The sequence below is a fragment of the Lissotriton helveticus genome, chromosome 6 (genome assembly GCF_964261635.1).
Source record: "Lissotriton helveticus chromosome 6, aLisHel1.1, whole genome shotgun sequence".
NCBI lineage: Eukaryota > Metazoa > Chordata > Amphibia > Caudata > Salamandridae > Lissotriton > Lissotriton helveticus.
This window is the reverse complement of record NC_136067.1, coordinates 217714856-217733111: the sequence shown is the minus strand read 5'-3', so window position 1 is coordinate 217733111 and position 18256 is coordinate 217714856.

The following is an 18256-nucleotide window of genomic DNA, read 5'->3' as shown; positions in this document are numbered from 1 at the left end:
ACTTGAAGACCGGAACAATGATGCTCTCCCGCGGCCCCCAACATTGTGAACCAGGTCACCCACCTCAAAATAATACGGGCCCAGGTGGATGAGGTCCCCAAGTCCTAATAAGGCTTGGGGGGAGGTCTATGTCACCCCCCTCCCCTTTAAAATTCATAGGGCCCTAGGGCCTACTGAGGCTCAGGGAGGGAAGCCACGCATGTAAAAACATTGTAACATACATACTCATCCAGAGGAAATATTACTAATTTGATCAATTCATTTACTCTTAATATATTAAAGTTTGACATAAATGAGTTTAATGAGAATTATGTGCTGCTGCAGTTGTAAGGCATACAAAAAGTGCATGTCTTAAATTTTGTTTCCCTTCATAACACAGCTCAGAAAGACTAGCATCAACCAAATACCTGTGTAAGCATTCATTGGTAACACACCCAACCAAATTATTTGTGTTATGCACCTATCTCTGTGATCCAGAATGAAGGAAAGTAACTTTTGTAGTTTCATATAATCTACAATGTCTGCAAAAGATGTGTACATTTAAAACATTTTCAAAATGAGAAATATCAAAAGAGTGGCTTAGCCTTGGGATTGCGTTTCTTTGAAAAATTCAAACTGTGCAGGAATCCATGACACCAAGTGCTCTGTTTTACATTCCAATTTTTCTGAGACAGAAGGTTTGTATTGAAAGTATAATCCTTCTTGGATGCTGCAATTTTTTCCTACCTCGAAATATTTCTCAGGGTACCTTCTAATAAATGGACTACAGAGTAGGCCCAGTGAACGATAATTTCCATTGCAATGGCTAAAGAGCTAGTAAGTGTGACCACTCAACATGATATTTATTCATAGGACTGTCTGTGTCTCGCAGATACGAAATCTAACATCTCCTCATAATACCACGCATCTCCCTTTACTTACTGCTCACTTGACCTCAGATATTCACAACTCATCTGCTGCATCACCCAATCATACTCAGAGCATATCTAATTAGTCACTTGCCACACCACCCACTCACATACTGCCAATGGTACTACAACTCAGCCATTCACATCCCTTAACTATTTGCAACACAACTGTGCAACACGACTCATCCACATCTGAACCCATCCATAAAAAAACAATGTCTCACACGATTCCTTCACCATCACCCCTTTACATCACCCCTGACTCGCAATACCGGTCTCAACCCTCATTATGACACTATGCATTCACCTACATGGCCAATTGCAACATCATTACTCCCTACACCTCATCTCACCCACCCTCATGATTACATTACCTTTCACTCTGGGTCAGGCCAGTATGCCCTGTGCTGATGTTTTTCTCTGTTTGATGGGGTCTTGAAATCCCAGATTTGTGGGACCTTGGATGCAACTTTTCTATGCAGGAGCTGATACATCTTAAATCTGCATAACCTGAAGACTGATTTCAAGCCAGCCATTAATCAGATTAGATGATCCTGTGAAATCAGGTTCCACACATAATATATCTCCAATTTAATTCATATTCAAGAGTCGCAAATGCAATGTTTTACTATGTTCAATATAATGAGAATGTTTAGTTTGCCATTAGTTGGGCTTGGCCTACGTGAGTTTTTAGAATTGCAAATTTTCATTACTGTGGTTTCAGTACTTCACAGAAACTCGTCTTCTCCTTCCGTGCCTGCCCACCTCAGAGCTCACATGTGACCTTCATTGTTTATTTAATAGTATGAAATTCATTTAGGGCCAGATGTAGGTAATCCAGATTTACCAATTCTAAAATACCGAATTTTACCGTTTCGTTATTTTAGAATCGGTAAATGGATGTAGGTATCCATTCGGTATTTTTTACCGAATCGGTAAGATTTGGTAAATACCGAATCGGTATTTACCGAATCGTTATTTACCGATTCGGTATTTCCCATTCATCCCTATGGGCCTCCAGGCCCATAGGAATGAATAGGAATTACCGAATCGGTAAATACCGATTCAATAAAATGGGGAACACATTCAAGGGTGGCAGGGTGTCACATTGACACCTTGTTGCACCCCTGAATAGTGCATGGGTGCACATGTGGCACACATACATGCCCTAAGGGTATGTATGTCTGCCACATGGCACTGTAAAAAAAGCACAAAATTGTTTTTTAAACGGTTTTTGTTATTTACCACCAACTTGTAGTTGGTGTTAAATAACGAATCCTTACAAGTGAAAAGCACTAACTTGAGTGCTTCCTACATTAAGGATTCGGTAATTTACCGAACCAGTATTTAAGAATTCGGTAATTTACCGATTCCTTAAATTACCGATTTGGTAAATTACCGAATCCTTAAATTAGGCCCCTACATCTCAAATGCCTAATACCGGTCGGTAACGGCCAAAATTCGGTAATTTCGGCCGTTACCGACTGGTATTAGGCTTCCTACATCTGGCCCCAAGTGCCATGGTCTTGCCTGCTTTGTAAGATTTATAAAATATAATGTTGTATGTTTCTGATGTCCTATGAGCAGACATATTTACATTTGTATACAGTTCAAGGGCACTTCCTTTGGCCAAACAGAGGTGCATGTGTATGTATTCAATGTAGCGTTGTTTTCTGTCTTGAATCTAGTGTTGTTTTCTGTATCAGACATAGTACAGCGGATTCATTAGATTTAGGGCAAATGTCAATATTGCCTAGTGATGTGCTTTCTATTTTTCTATTGGTTTGTGAGTTATGACTTTCCCTGTCACACCACAGGGACTGCACAGTTTTTCTGTCTAAAAATTTACAAAGGGTCACTATTTTGGAAGCGAGCCACGGTTTTCCTCTGACCCTCTTAGAGACCAGATTCCATGTCTGTCTGTTTTCACTCTGAACTTAGAATGTTTCCATGTTACTTCTCTCCTGCCTATTTGAGCTGTCCTTATGACAATTGGTCTTTAGTTCTCATTTGCCTTGTACTACAGTTCTGGCTACAGATTAGATTAGGATTGTTTCCACTGCTAAGTATATTTTACTAATATTTGCATTTTGCATACAATGACTGATTTACAATCTAATGCCTTTTTGACTTCTGTATTTACTTCTTATTTTTGAATAAATCTTCATGGTTTCTACTTTACTTTTGAGATGATTTATTTTTCTCTGAGTACATTTGTATTATAAATGTAGAACTCTCATCTGGATTAGACTCACACACATGGCCCCGATCCATCAATCTGCCCTTTTGATGGAAAAAGCGTGACAATCCCATGGATGATGACTCTGTTGTATGTGTGCACTGCCTGTTGGAGATATGTGTGCTGTCTGTTTGTGCATCCATACCTATCACACAGCACACAGCCATTACAACTAAGGACATTGGGCCCGATGTAGGTGGCTCATTACCGGTCGGTAAACCCGAAATTCTGTAAATTTCAGGCTTACCGACCGGTATTGAGCCATTTGCTATGTAGGTGATGATACGGTATTTACCGATTCTGTATTTATCGAATCATTATTTACAGATTCGGTATTTACAGAATCGGTAAATGGTATGTAGGAAGCACATTTAAGAGTGCTTATGTGCTTTAAGGATTCGTTATTTACCACCAACTACAAGTTGGTGGTAAATACCGAATGCCTTTGAAAATGCAAATCTGTGCATTTCCAACTGTGCCATGTGGCAGAAATACATGCCCCTAGGGTAGACATACATGCCCCTAGGGCATGTATGTCTGCCACATGTGCACACAAGCACGATTATGGGGTGCAACAGGGTGTCAAAGTGACACCCTGCCACCCTTCAGTGTGTTCCCCCTTTTACCGAATCAGTATTTACCGATTCGGTAATTCACATTCATTCCTATGGGCCTCCAGGCCCATAGGAATGAATGGGAATTACCGAATCGGTAAATACCGATTCGGTAATTACCGAATCTTACCGATTCGGTAATACTTACCGAATAAATACCTACATCCCATTTACCCATTCTAAAATACCGAATCGGTAAAATTCGGTATTTTAGAATCGGTAAATCTTCATTTCCTACATCTGGACCATTGTTTCTCCTAGTGGCCATCTTTGAAGTGCATAAATATCAGTCTGCCAAGATATTTGGCTTCTCAATCGTGTGATGTTTATTGTTACCAAATCTGAGTGGCACTCTATTTATTGCCTTTAGTAGTTAAAAGACTAGGGGACTCATCAGAATTACTTGTTCCAGGTGAAAATTTAATTTTGTGGGTAAAATTCACATTATGAAATTTCTCCAAATTTCGCATTACTCGATTATGTGTATTTTCGCCCAAGTGAGACTGGTTTGCTCAGAAAATGTATTACAGAGGGACATTTTCTGCTGTAGACAGTCTTTTGTCAGGGTCCTGCATGACATTTTTATGCAAGGTAAACCCTCGCATAAGGAATACCTGTGAGACAGCCCCAACCCACATTGTACCCTATGTGTGTCATTTTGCAAAACCAAGTGAAAACGATCAACAATACTGCACAACTCTTGTGGGGGACTTTTGACCTCCCGTTCAAACCCAAATCTTTGTGGCAGAAGTATTAGTCTACTGAGCCATTGGATCTGTCAAGACTTAGGGGATAAAAACGGAAGTGACTTTATTTTTTCCTTCTAGATGTGGGTTGACTGGATTTCTGGTTCGCTTTGATCAAAGGAGAAGGTGGTACAGAATGTAGTTATTTTTGTAAAGTATGTAAGAAGTAGAAACCTGGACTGAATCAAATATTGTTCCAGGTGTAGCACAGCTGGTGGTGTTTTCTCAACCCTGGTGCTGTTCCACGCCTCTCCAAAGTGATGTGCTGCCACCATGCCAGGGTACATAGAACCCCGATGCCAGCAAATCAAACCCACTTTTGAACTTAAAAAAAGAAAACTTGAAAAGTGAGGGATGATTTACATGGTGCAAAATATACCTGTTAATCTAATACCTCCTTTGAATGTGCGTGCTTTAACACACGGTGCGTAAAGAGGCGGGGAACTAGGGTGCATATAAAACAATCATTGGCAAAGCCAATAAGCTGGCTTTATCTGCCAGTCTTTTGGCTTTGTCCATGATTGTTTTGTTGAATGAATGAATGAATAAATGAATGAATGAGTGAGGTGTCTCATAAAGCACACAGCTGCTGCTAGAGTGTCCCGGTGCTGGGGAAAAAACGGCCAAGAAACGGAACGGCATTGGTTAGTCATTAAACAAGTGGGTTTTCAATTGTTTCCTAAACAGTTTTTTTTATCTGGAATGCATCTGAGGGGAAGAAGAAGGTTGTTCCAGTATTTGGCTGCTAGAACCAAGCAGGCAGAGCCACCCTACTTCTTCCTTTTGGTGAAGGGGGTGGACAGAAGGCGTGCTGACTGAGAACGTAGGGTTCTTTGAGGGCAATACAAGATTAGCCTTTTAAGCAAGTATGAGGGACCAGTTTTAGAGAGAGCTGAGTGTGCTATAGTCAGAGCCTTAAAGAAGATCCTTTTCTTTACTGGTACCGAGTGTATAGCTGGTTGCGGTACAGGGTAATCGAGTCATGCTTAGGAATATTAAATAGAAGACGGACTGCCATGTTCTGAATCTTTTGCAATCTATGGAGAAGCTAATCAAAAAGTCCTATATAAAGAACATTGACATAGTCCCATTTTGACAGAATGAATGCCTGTACTACAGTTTTCTTGGCCTCCCATAGCAGGAGTTTAAGAAATGTCCTCAACATCCTTAATACCCAGCATGCATATTTATGCGCAGCTGCGATCAGGGATTGGAGCGATAGGCGAGTGTCAATCAGAATCCCTACGTTTCTGGCCAGCTCAGTGGGGGGCTGGTGGGGGGAATAGTACAACTGGCTTGCCATGTCCCTAACCATTCGGCAGAGGGTCGCCTCCGACTAGCAGGATCTTCGTTTTACCTGGATTACATTGTAAAGAATTTGTTTTGAGCCATCCCATAACTGCTGCCATACAGGCTGCAAATTTTTATTTTTGCTCAGGGTCATTGTTGTTATAGGTCAGCAGCAGTTGGGTATCGTCTGTGTAGGAGACCACCTGGATGTCAAAGGATTCAACAAAATACGAGAGTTGGGTCAAATATATCTTTGAAAGGGTTGGGCTCAGGGCTGAGCATGAAGGCACTCCATATTTAAGGAGTTTAGCTTCGGATAAGAATGGCTTAAGCCAAACAGCTTGTTCCTAACAAGATTAATGCAGCCTTTTGACAGCATCCAGTGCGAACTTAAAGGAGTCTGTAATCCCCATGAGAGTTGTCTCCCTACTATGTAGGGCCCTAAAGCTGCACTGAGACAGATGGAAGAGTTTAAAGGTTTCAAGAAAAGAAGTAAGCTTGGTGTCAGCTATTTTTTCGATATCTTCGAGACACCAGGGAACAGGGAGATATGTCTGAAGTTAGACTAAATATTTGGGCCTGCATTCGGTTGTTTTTAACAAGGAAATGCCGTTAGCCCTTTTCCTATCAGGGAGTACTATCCCAAGATGCAGGGAAGCTGCAAAAAGCTCCTGGTAGATAGGGGCTAGGCTGTTCCCTACCAATCTCATGATTTGGGGTTCCAGTGGGGAGCCGGATTTACTTTTATTGTAGGAGGGGGTGAACTGCAGCAGTTTCCTCTATGCTTTAGGCATTAGTAGACTGTCACTTTTCATGGGAGACGTATTTAACGTTACTACCAGGTTGTCCTGGATTTTTTTATAGTATCCTCAAAAAGGTACTCAATTGGGAAACTAGGAGAGCACTAGTGCAACGCGCTAGTTTTAGGTTAGTATGATAGACACTTAGTGCGGCTTTTCTCAGAGTTATCATATTGTTTTCTCCATAGCCGTTCTAACTTTTTACAATGCTTTCTTTCTTCTGCTAGTTCACTTGTGATGTCTGGTTGTTCCTGTTTTGGCTACCGGAGCTGCTATAGAGGCAGCCTAAGTAAGCCCTTAATCAAGTGTTAACGTGGGATTTCTGGTCTATAGTTATAGGCCTAGATCCCAACTCAGGTCGACTGAACCGTTGGTACCTGTCATTGAGTAAAAGGCAATCCACTACCAGGTTAATCCGTTAATGACTTACACCACTCTAAAGAACCACTTAAGCTTAAAAGGTTTAAAAGTTTATTACAAAGCCAAACTTAACTGGAGATACAAACATCTCAATATAAGGTTCAAAAGATATACGGGTATCAATACAAACATGAATTTTCTAAATGCTCTTAGTCGGCAGAAGAATATTACCAAAACCAATTAAAAAATCATCAAAGTTGCAAGAATAGACACAAGCTGTAGCTTATGAGTCATTTACAGAAAGGAAAGAAATCAGATTAAACTGTCCCTACACTAGAATAAGTGACATCCCTACTTAGCAAGATCTTAACCTAAAAAGGTGTCAGCAGTGGTGACTTCCAGAGAAGATCACACTCTTCCCTTAGTCTTTGTTTCGAAAACGATGTCTCTCAGTTCCCTATCTGCCTACCCGTCCGTTCTCTTAGGTTCCTCAGATCGTCTGCCTTTCCTCCACCCAGGGGTGCTGTCCCTAATACAAAATCACATTTACATTAGAAACGCCCTTTAGAGACGCCCCTCACGTGGTGTTGGTGCTCCATGCTGGTACTCCTTCTAGGCCCATCGTTAGCGTTGACCTTGCTTCCCAGGCTCCTCTCCGGCAAGACGGTACCCCCAGGAAATTCCTGACGACTCCTCCAGGCCTGTACCAGGCTCTCTTGAACAAACGTCTATTCATCACTTTCCTGATTAAACCCCCTCGCACCTGCAAAAGACACTTTCTCTGTGGGCCCCAAATTCCAGCCTCCACCATATCTTTAAGTCGTAAACCATGTAACAGGCTCTGCGTCTTGTGCTTAACATGACCTTTCTCTAACGAGCACATGCAGATCAAACGAAATGACTTTATCTATTCAGGCCTGTTAGGATTCCATGAAACGGGACTGTGCACTCTGTAAAACATTTCAATTTCTTTAGTTTAAACAATATTCTAACTTGTTACACACAATGATTATATGAAACGTCCATAAACATATATCTCAGTCCTAGGTTCAGAAATGCTTGAATCATAATAACATTAAAATCCAAATTATGTGGAAATGCATCAGCTTCTTGTACTCTTTGTGAACTGCCATGTGGCCTACACATTTCTACGTTTAGCCGAATTACATTTTCCCTTACAGTCACACAACATAGGATTCCAACATCTCTAACATCTCTAAAAGCATCTACATTAGCTTTTCACACTCGATTTAAGTATTCTATTCTAATTAAACACTCTTATGTACTTTCACTCTATAATTTCGACACTCTTATATAATGTTTACTAAACTAATACAACATGCTTGTAACTATGGTGCACTTCTACAAATTTTCTTAATTTGCGCTCTCTCAATCCCCCCTTTGATGACTTTCAGTAGTCATCACCCTCAAAACACCATCCCTGAAGTATGGACTGAGTCAAACTGAAGTCGTTTCAGTACCCCCTCGTTTCATCGTCTCTAGGGCCTTTAGACTCCTGTACTGATTATCCTGCATCGCAGTCAATCTCCTCTCTTGCCTCCTCATAGTTCTTTGCAACCTGTTTGATCTATACCATTGATACAGCCGCACCAATCCCCACAAAGTGATTATACAAATCACTATTATGATAATAGGTTTCAGTATGTACCAAATGATATTCTTTCCTAGGTTGGCAAACCAACCTCCAACTTTACCCATTCCTTGTCCTACTTTTTCCCACACTGTTACCTTTGTCAGATCCTCAGTTTCATGATGTATTTCAGTAATGTTTCGAATGTACTTTTCTAAAGGTTTTGAATTGTCTGGAATGTAAGTGCAACATTCCTGGACCTTCAAGGCCTTACAGACTCCTCCCTCTTTGGCTAATAGAACATCTAGAGCAAGTCGGTTCTGAAGAACCATTGCCCTTATCGATTGCATTTCTCCTTCCACCAGCTTTAGTGATCTAGTAGTACTGGCGGACAACCTATCTACAACTGTTGCTAATCTTCTAATCTTGACATCATTTAGTGCTATCCCTAAAATAGGAAACATAGCACCAAATACGTCTCCAACTACCTCCTCAGCGCTTACATCCCTTCTTCCTCTAGCTTGAGTTCCTCCCTCTATAATTTCCAAATCCTTAGCATGGTATATTTTGGGAAAGACAATTGCCAAATAACATGATCCATACCAATTATCTGGTAATTTCACGTATGCATTTTTCCCACAGACAAAATATACATTTGGGATCACCTGCATTTCCTTCAAGAAATCTTTCGAATAATATTCTAATTGGAAAGCATGTTCACAACTCACCTTTCCCACAAACACATTCTCGTAATAAGTTTCACTTCTATGTATGCACATTTTCCCCTTTTTCTCTCGGTCTAAAGCTATTGGACCATTGCTACCCTTTCTTTGATGTGCCCTTTCTTCCTCGGTCCAATCTGTCTTCCATTGACCTGAAGCTTTCAGAATCTTCTGTCTCCTGTATCGATCATCCACCTGCCCTACAAACCTTTTCTCAATTTCTGACACTTTACAAGTCAAATTATTTCTTCGGGCATGTGAAGTATCTAATGTTTTCCAGGGAAGGAAAAATTTCTGTAATCTGTCTTCACTCTTGTAATAATCCCATTTATTCAAATGCTTGTAATTTGGAACTTCTGGTAACACTGAATCAAAGTTTGAGAAATAATATTCGAACCCATCTCGTTCATAAAATATGCTCAGCAGCAAACTACATGTGATTCCATAAGTCAATGGAAGATGATGCTATCTGATACCTTCGTCTACAGAGGCTGGCAGTTTTATGCAGACATAACAATTTTTAGCCTCCATAGCATCAACATATTCGTATAGCAATTTAGCATATGCATTCGATTTAAAGTTCCCTTGTGATTCATCTACATGTAACCTACGAGTCTCAGCTGCTAGTAAAGCTTGGTCTTCCTCTGTATTGTCCCCCTTTTTACCAGCAATAGTAGGTTTCTGTGTCGATGTAATCTTTGGTTTTGTTGTTGCTTTCTCTTCGTTTTCATGTCCCACTACATATGATATTGTAACCACTAAAGCTATAAGAAAAATCACTCCCACTAAAAGTGTGCCTATTATACATTTGGCCCTGCGGTTCGGGTTGCCAACATCCATGATCTCAAACAGTGTAGTTCCAATTTTCTTTCACCGCACAATGTCTCTTGTCGAACCACACCTGGAAGCTGATAATCTTCTCCGCAAGATCAGTCTTTGTGTTCTATAGCAACAGACAACCCTAGCCCTTCTCTGTCCACTAAATGGAAGTCCCTAGTTTCTTCTTTCACTCGGCGCTAGGTTATCTCTTCATTAATTTATTTACAAAGTCTTTAGCAATCTGGAATTATACGTGTTCCAACGACTCTCATTACACCTTCTAATATTTCTAAACGAAGAAGGAGCTCCTCGAGTATTGGACTCCTTGAACAACAAACCGGAAATTCTACTTTGTTTAAGACCAAGTCTCTTATTCCACTCAGGAGAGGAGGATAGACGATATTGAGAGTCAGCAACCCTTCGACCTCCACTCCTGGTATCAGCAACCCTATTTCCACGGTTATGATGGGGTCAGTACTGGTCAGGGTCGCTCCCCTCACCCTCCCAGTTCTGCGTGCTTCGGACATCTGTAGCGAGGTAGGTCCACTCAGGAGTAGCGTATCTTCAGCAAGGCACTCGCACCCTCCTTGATCGTCTGGGACTTTCCTGTTCTTGTCCTTGTGCACTTTCGTCCGGATCCGGGTCTTCAGATACAGGAGCAAGAGTTTTCTCTGGAGCTGGCTTCAAGCCTGGCCTCTTCCTTCTTTCAGGCCAACTGTCTTCTCCACGCTTTGTTCTCCTGTATCTTGTCCTCCCACTCGGTTCCTGATCACTCTGGGCTTGATCTGGGTCTGAGCCGTATTCACAGCAACTTTCTCCTTCTGTGGCAACTTCAGTTTCACTGCCGTCCTGTCCTTCTTCTTCTTGTTCTGTAGCGCTCCCAACTTCTTCCGACACCCCCACAGCTTGACTGGTCCCCTCTAGCGGTTCTCCCTCCACTGCTGAATTTTCATCTGTGAGAGGAGCTGTTTCTTCTAGGGGTGCTGGAACTCTTTGAGTATGGGAAGCGTGAATCCAGTTTGGCAGCCCTCCACACTTCACAGCGGTATTCGTCGTCAGGATCACCTGGTAGGGCCCCTTCCAACGCACGTCTAAGCAGTTCTTCCGGACGTGCTTCTTCAGCAGGATCCAGTCACCTGGACACAAGTCGTGGCATAGATCTCTTGAAGATGGAACTTCAGCAGCCTGCACCTGAAGAGACACAGAATGAATGGCGTCAGACAGCCCCTTGCAGTAATCCAGGATTAGGTCATCCGTAATATTCAACAAAGCTGTAGTGGGTACAGACAGAAGTCTCATTGCCCTCCCCATTAAGACTTCGTGTGGAGAGAGACCTGTCCTCCTGTCTGGTGTGCTACGCATACTCATGAGTACCAAGGGCAGAGCATCAGGCCAACTTAAGGAAGTCGATGAACATACTTTGGCTATTCGGGACTTCAACGTGCCGTTAATTTGCTCCACGATACCTGAAGCCTCTGGTCGATAGCTACAATGCAACTTCTGATCAATGTTCAATGCAGAACAAAGCATTTTCACAACTTCACTGTTAAAATGAGTTCCTCGATCTGATTCCAGGGAGTTTGGCACCCCGTAGCGCGGGATCAACTCTCTAAGCAACAACTTTGCTACTGTGAGTGTATCGCACCTGCGTGTAGGGTATGCTTCGACCCATCTGGAAAATATGCATACAACCACCAGAACATACCTGAGGTGGTTGCTTTTTGGCATCTCAATGAAATCTAATTGCATTCTGTTGAAAGGCCCCCCAGACCTCCCAATGTGACTCATTGTAACCGGTGTTCTTTTCCCTACGTTCTGTTGCTGACAAGTAACGCATCTCCTACACACTGCTTCTGCTGCAATCCTAAACTTAGGGCAATACCAAGTCTGCCTGAATACCCTCAGCATGGCATCCCTTCCTAAGTGTACTGGACCATGTATCTGTCGTGCCATTGGACTCACTAATTCCTCAGGTAACACTGCTCTTCCATCTGCTGAAACCCAGAAATCCATTTCACTTTTCACATATCCTGCTGTTTCCCATGCCTTTTTCTCAGAATCAGGTGCGTTCTCCTGCATGTTTTTTAAGTCCTCCCAAGTATCTACTGTTTCTAACATCATGTTTAATTCGGTCTTTTCCTGAGCCCCACCTACTTCCACCTCCGTGAAAGAGTATCCTTGCGCCGCACAATAGCGGGCAACTTCATCTGCATATCTATTACCTTGTGACACAAAATCTGTATTTTTGGTGTGGGCTACACATTTGACGATTGCAATTGCAGCTGGACCTTGTAATGCTTCTAACAACAGTCGCACAAATTCCCCATTTCGAATAGGCGAACCAGAGGAGGTCATGTAACCTCTCTGAGACCACAACTGCCCAAAATCATGAACTACACCGAAACCATATTGGCTATCGGTATAAATGGTGACTCTAATTTTGTTTCCTGCTATACAGGCACGTGTCAATGCAATGATTTCTGCTACCTGAGCGGAGTGTACTCCTTCCAGGCAAGCGGCTTCCACAACTCCTGTAATGGTGCAAACAGCATAAGCTGCTCTCAACCGACCAGTATCGTCTCTTAAACATGAGCCATCAACAAAGAAAATTTCATCAGGGTCGATCAACGGCTCATCCACGATATCTGGTCTTGGTTTCGTGCATAGTTCAGTCACATCAAGGCAGTCATGATCTTCACATTCCTCGCCTTCAATATCATTAGGAAGTGGCATCAATGTAGCAGGATTCAAAACAGAGCACCTCTTAAGGGTCACGTTCTCCGCAGCAAGTATAACTTGCTCGTAGCGCGTGAGCCTACTGTTGGTCATGTGCTGTGTCTTGGTCCTGGTCATCAACAATTCTACAGAATGCGGTACATACACCACTAACTGGTGTCCCATTACAATATTTTCACACTGCTCAATGCTGACACCTGTTGCAGCAATGGATTTGAGACATCCGGGCAACGCTGCGGCTACTGGATCTAAGGTAGCCGAAAAGTATGCAACTGGTCTACGGGCATTTCCATGAATTTGCACTAAAACTGACAAAGCACAACCTTCCCTTTCGCAACAGAAAAGTGAAAATGGTTTCTCATAATCTGGCATCCCCAAAGCCGGAGCACGGCACAAGTCTTCTCTCAGCTGGAGGAACGCCATCAAACAACCTCTGTCCCATGGTACCGGATCACTCACCTCCTTGTGCGTCAGTTTTTGTAAGGGTTTTGCTTTCAGTGAAAAGTTAGCTATCCACTGTCGGCAATACCCAACCATTCCTAGGAACATCCTGACTTCTCTCTGTGTCGTAGGCGCATTCATCTTCATTATCGCCTCTATCCTATCTGGTGACACTTTGCGCTTTCCTTTTTCTATCCTGTGACCCAAGTACTGTACTTCTGTCAGACAGTACTGCAATTTGTTCGGAGATACCTTATGCCCATTTTCAGCTAAATGGTTCAGCAAGGCAATGGTATCTGTCTTACAAGCCTCTTCTGTTTCTGACGCAACAAGTAGGTCGTCTATGTACTGGACCAGAACCGAGTTCTGGGGCAGTACCAGACTTTCAAGATTTTTCTTCAACAGCTGGTTGAAAATTGGTGGGCTATCTGTAAACCCTTGGGGGATACGACACCATGTTAAAACGCGATTTTCCATTTTAAAAGCGAAAAGGTACTGGCTCTCTTCATCAAATGGGATTGAAAAGAAAGCCTGACAAAGATCTATCACTGTGAACCACTCAGCTTGGAATGGTATCTGAAACAATATCACTGATGGATTCGGTACCACTGAACAACATGAAACAACTATGTTGTTAATTTTTCGAAGATATTGCACTATTCTAAATTTCCCACTAGGTTTCTGCAAACCCATAATCGGGGAGTTGCATGGACTTCCCACGATTTCCTTCAGTATTCCCTGTTGAATCATAGAGTCGATTACGGGTTTTATTCCTGCAATCGTCTCCGGGGTCAGTTTATACTGGGGCGTTCTTGGATATTCAGCATTTGGTTTAACCATAATCTTCACTGGTTCTACTCCTTTGATCAGTCCTATCTCTTCTCCAGTGAAGTCCCATACCTCTGATGACACCGCCTCTCGTAAATCCCCTGGGAGCTCCTCCACTGTCAGGGTAGGATACAGTTCTATGCATGTTCTCGAATTTAAAACTTTGAAGGTAGCGTCATCATCTGTAGTCTGTACCTTTACTCCCTCAGGTGTGCAGTATATTGTGCAGTTCAGTTTGCACAATAAGTCCCTTCCTAACAGACACACAGGACTAGAATCACATACCACAAACTGATGTTCATCCGTGTAGTTTCCTATTTTCACTGATACTGGTTCCGTCAAAGGGCTATTCATTCTCTTATTTGCAACTCCTACCACCTGAATCGTTTCCCCCGACATTGGTAGATCTGGAACCACTGCCGATCTCAGAGTGGATCGAGTAGCTCCAGTATCCACCAAGAATGTTGTAGGACACCCTGCCACTTCTGCCTCAACGAACGGTCCTCTTTGATCCACTTCTAGAACTGCCCCGAGGGTACAGTCCTCCTCTCTACTTACACGTCGTCCCGTCAATGGATCAACGTAGTAACACTCTTCTTTACCTGTGAACAAAGGCATCTGTCTATAGACCTTTCCTCCTGTCGTAATCTTTGGTGGCTGAGGGAACTGAGCTCGTGGAGCCGAAGTCCCCCCTTTGGCCACATTATTTCTTGACACTGTCACCCTTTGAACTGGAACTTCCTGAACTTCCTCCTCTACTTCTATTTCTCCATTTTCAGGGTTATAGGGACACTCGCATCTCCAATGTCCCACCTGGTGACACTGGTGGCACTTTGTCGATTTTTTCAATGTAGCAAAATCTATCCTAGGTCTAGGGTTTTCCTCGTTGTCCCTATTCTGACTGTTTGATTTCCGTCCCATGGTCCCTGTTCCCTGTTGCTGCTGTCCTCCCTTTCCAGCTGACTGCATCTGCACCACCATCAATTTTTCCTTTAATTTCTTTGCTTTGGACTCTATCTCATCACTACAGTATCTTGCGTATCTCAAAATCTCATCCAATGGTTTGTTTTGCCAACAAATTAAATGCTGCTGAATCATCAGACAAATATCGGGTCTCAACCCCAAAACAAACTTTGATACAAACTGCCCTATATCCTTGGGGTCCATTACATCTAGTCCACTGTATTGTTTGAATGCTTTCAGCAATCGCTCATAATACTCATGGACTGTCTCCTTTGGTTCCTGTCTTGTTCGGTCTATTTTTACCCAGTCTATGGCTTGTGGTGGCACTTTATCCTTCAACCATGTAATCACCCTTTCATATTTTAACATTACACTTTCTGACGGTCCATTTGTACGAGGATCCCTTTCTGGTTCTACAGTTGGCCAATCGACTCTAACCTTGCATGCTATCCACAAGTCTCCTGGGACCACAATGTCAAACAAGGTGTTCAAATCAATCCACAATACTTTTGAGATCTTCACAAACCTCTCTACTTGCTTGTACCACTCTACAGGGTTCTCCCTTAACTTCGGAAATGAGTTGGTAAAGGCAGCCAAATCTCCCCTACTCCAGGGTACGTGTACATAATTCCCATTCGCTATTTCTCGCAAAGGGAATGCCTCCATCTGCATTAGTCTTCCCTCCGGAGACATCACATTCGCACTCCGCCTAACAGTGCCCTTTTTCGACCACCTCTCTTCCCATTTGTCCAGATCTCTCCATGCTCTTATTCCTGTGATCAGTTCCCTTATGTGTGTTTTTAATCCAGTTGTCCTCCTCTCATCTAGGTCCTGATCTGAATAATGCAACCTGTGGTTACCCTGTAATGCCTTGGTTCTGGACAAATCTACCATATACTTGTCTGCCAGTTCAGACAGTTTCTCATGAGTTGCTCTGGCTTTTCGAGTGATGTCCTTTGCTATAAACAGCAGCTCATCTTGTTCGTACATGTCAATCCTTTCTATCGGCACTGTACCATCTATTATCTAGTCCAGGTCAGATTTTAAACTGGACACGTCGAGTCTTTTGGCTTTTATTACAGCTTTCAATATGCCATCTCTAGAGAGTCTATTTACATCCCTCCCATCACAGCTCTGAGTCCTACGTCTAGGCTCAGGCGAGTTATGGGGAGTCCTCCCTTGCTCCCATCTCTCCAGGTCCCATGCAGTTCCATCCTCTCTGGGTGTATGGTGAAACACTCCTCTATTTCCCATGATCACATATTTCTCATTTTGCCTGGTTTCTCCAGGTGCATGGTAAGACCTCCCGTTATTCCCCCTTTCTTCACCATTTGCCGGTGGTCTCTGATCAGTCGGCACATGGCAAGATCCTTCACTGTTCCCTATGCTCCCACGACTCCAGTGCTGTACATTATCACTGGGTGCATGGTGAGTGCACCTAAACCTATCTCTGTACTCCTGGGCCCTTTGGTCTCCCTCATTTTGAATAAAACGAGATGTCTCCCCACACTCCGTACTTCTGCCTCTTTGCTCCTGCTCATTTCCTCTGTCTGTATGACGTATAACTCCTCTACTCTCCTGACTTTTACCATCCCACTCCTGACTGCCTTCGCTAGCCCCGCAATGAGATAATGTTCCATTGCCTCGACTTCCCCTTTCTGCTTCTGCTCTTGACCTGTTGCTCTGTGCTTCTGTCGACGCATCCCATTCTCTCAAGTCAGCCCTCGGCTCTTTGTAGGATTTCGGCCGTGGTCCCCTCAGATCCATCGGTCCTCTCTGACCCCCTTGCTCTGTTACGGGGCCCACTGCTGAATCCAATGGGTTGCTCGCCGTTATTGGTCCTGGCAATTGCCTCCAGGCATTGGTCGTGTTATTCCTTCCTTCTATCTCAACTCTTTCCCTGTCTAGCTGTACCTGTTTTTCCTCTCTCGCTTTCTCTGGGCTATAAATCGACCGCATAGGACCTATGGTAACAGGTACTTGAAGAGCCTCTGGCAATCTATGAGACTCAACCCTTTCCGTTGCTGGCGTCTTCTGCACCACAAACCTTCCGACTACTCTCTGTACAGGACTATGTTGAGGTGTCTCCTCACCTTTGGTAGGTACCCAATCCGCTATAGGGAGTGGCCTGTTCTCTTCTATGTCAACCCTACCTTCTTTTGGGAGCCCCGTACCTTCTGTCTCCCTATTGTCCGGAGGTGGTCTATCTATCAACAACCTATTTATGAGGCCGTCCTCCGACTCGCTCTCATCATCCTCTTCCATGGGTCTCTTTCCACCCGTAACCTCTCTCATGGGGTAAAACTTATCCACCTCAATCACCTGTACTCTCCACTTCTTGGCTTCTGCATCCCATTTGGCATCTTGCACTGCCCTCACTGATCGCCGTACCCTTTCCTGGCGTCTGTTCTGACTCCTGTCGTGCGCCGCCCTAATCCATGCATTAAGCGCCTCAAACTGTGTTGGTCTAGGCAAAGGTCTCAATGAGGACATAACTGCTTTCAACTGATGTAACACTTCTAATCTAAACGTTCCGTATTTTGGAAAAGTCAGTTCCTCATTTCCCTCTGTAATCTTACTCCAAGTCCCAAGCCACAGTATAGTATGCAACCCAACATTCGTTGCCATATAGTGAGCTGGTGTACCCTCCAGCGGTGCCTCTCGATCTCTAGGGACCTTGGGGTAAACTTAACCTAGTCTAGATCACCTTCCTCAAGAAGGTAACCATCCTCTGCTACCAACTCTTAACGCGGGATTTCTGGTCTATAGTTATAGGCCTAGATCCCAACTCAGGTCGACTGAACCGTTGGTACCTGTCATTGAGTAAAAGGCAATCCACTACCAGGTTAATCCGTTAATGACTTACACCACTCTAAAGAACCACTTAAGCTTAAAAGGTTTAAAAGTTTATTACAAAGCCAAACTTAACTGGAGATACAAACATCTCAATATAAGGTTCAAAAGATATACGGGTATCAATACAAACATGAATTTTCTAAATGCTCTTAGTCGGCAGAAGAATATTACCAAAACCAATTCAAAAATCATCAAAGTTGCAAGAATAGACACAAGCTGTAGCTTATGAGTCATTTACAGAAAGGAAAGAAATCAGATTAAACTGTCCCTACACTAGAATAAGTGACATCCCTACTTAGCAAGATCTTAACCTAAAAAGGTGTCAGCAGTGGTGACTTCCAGA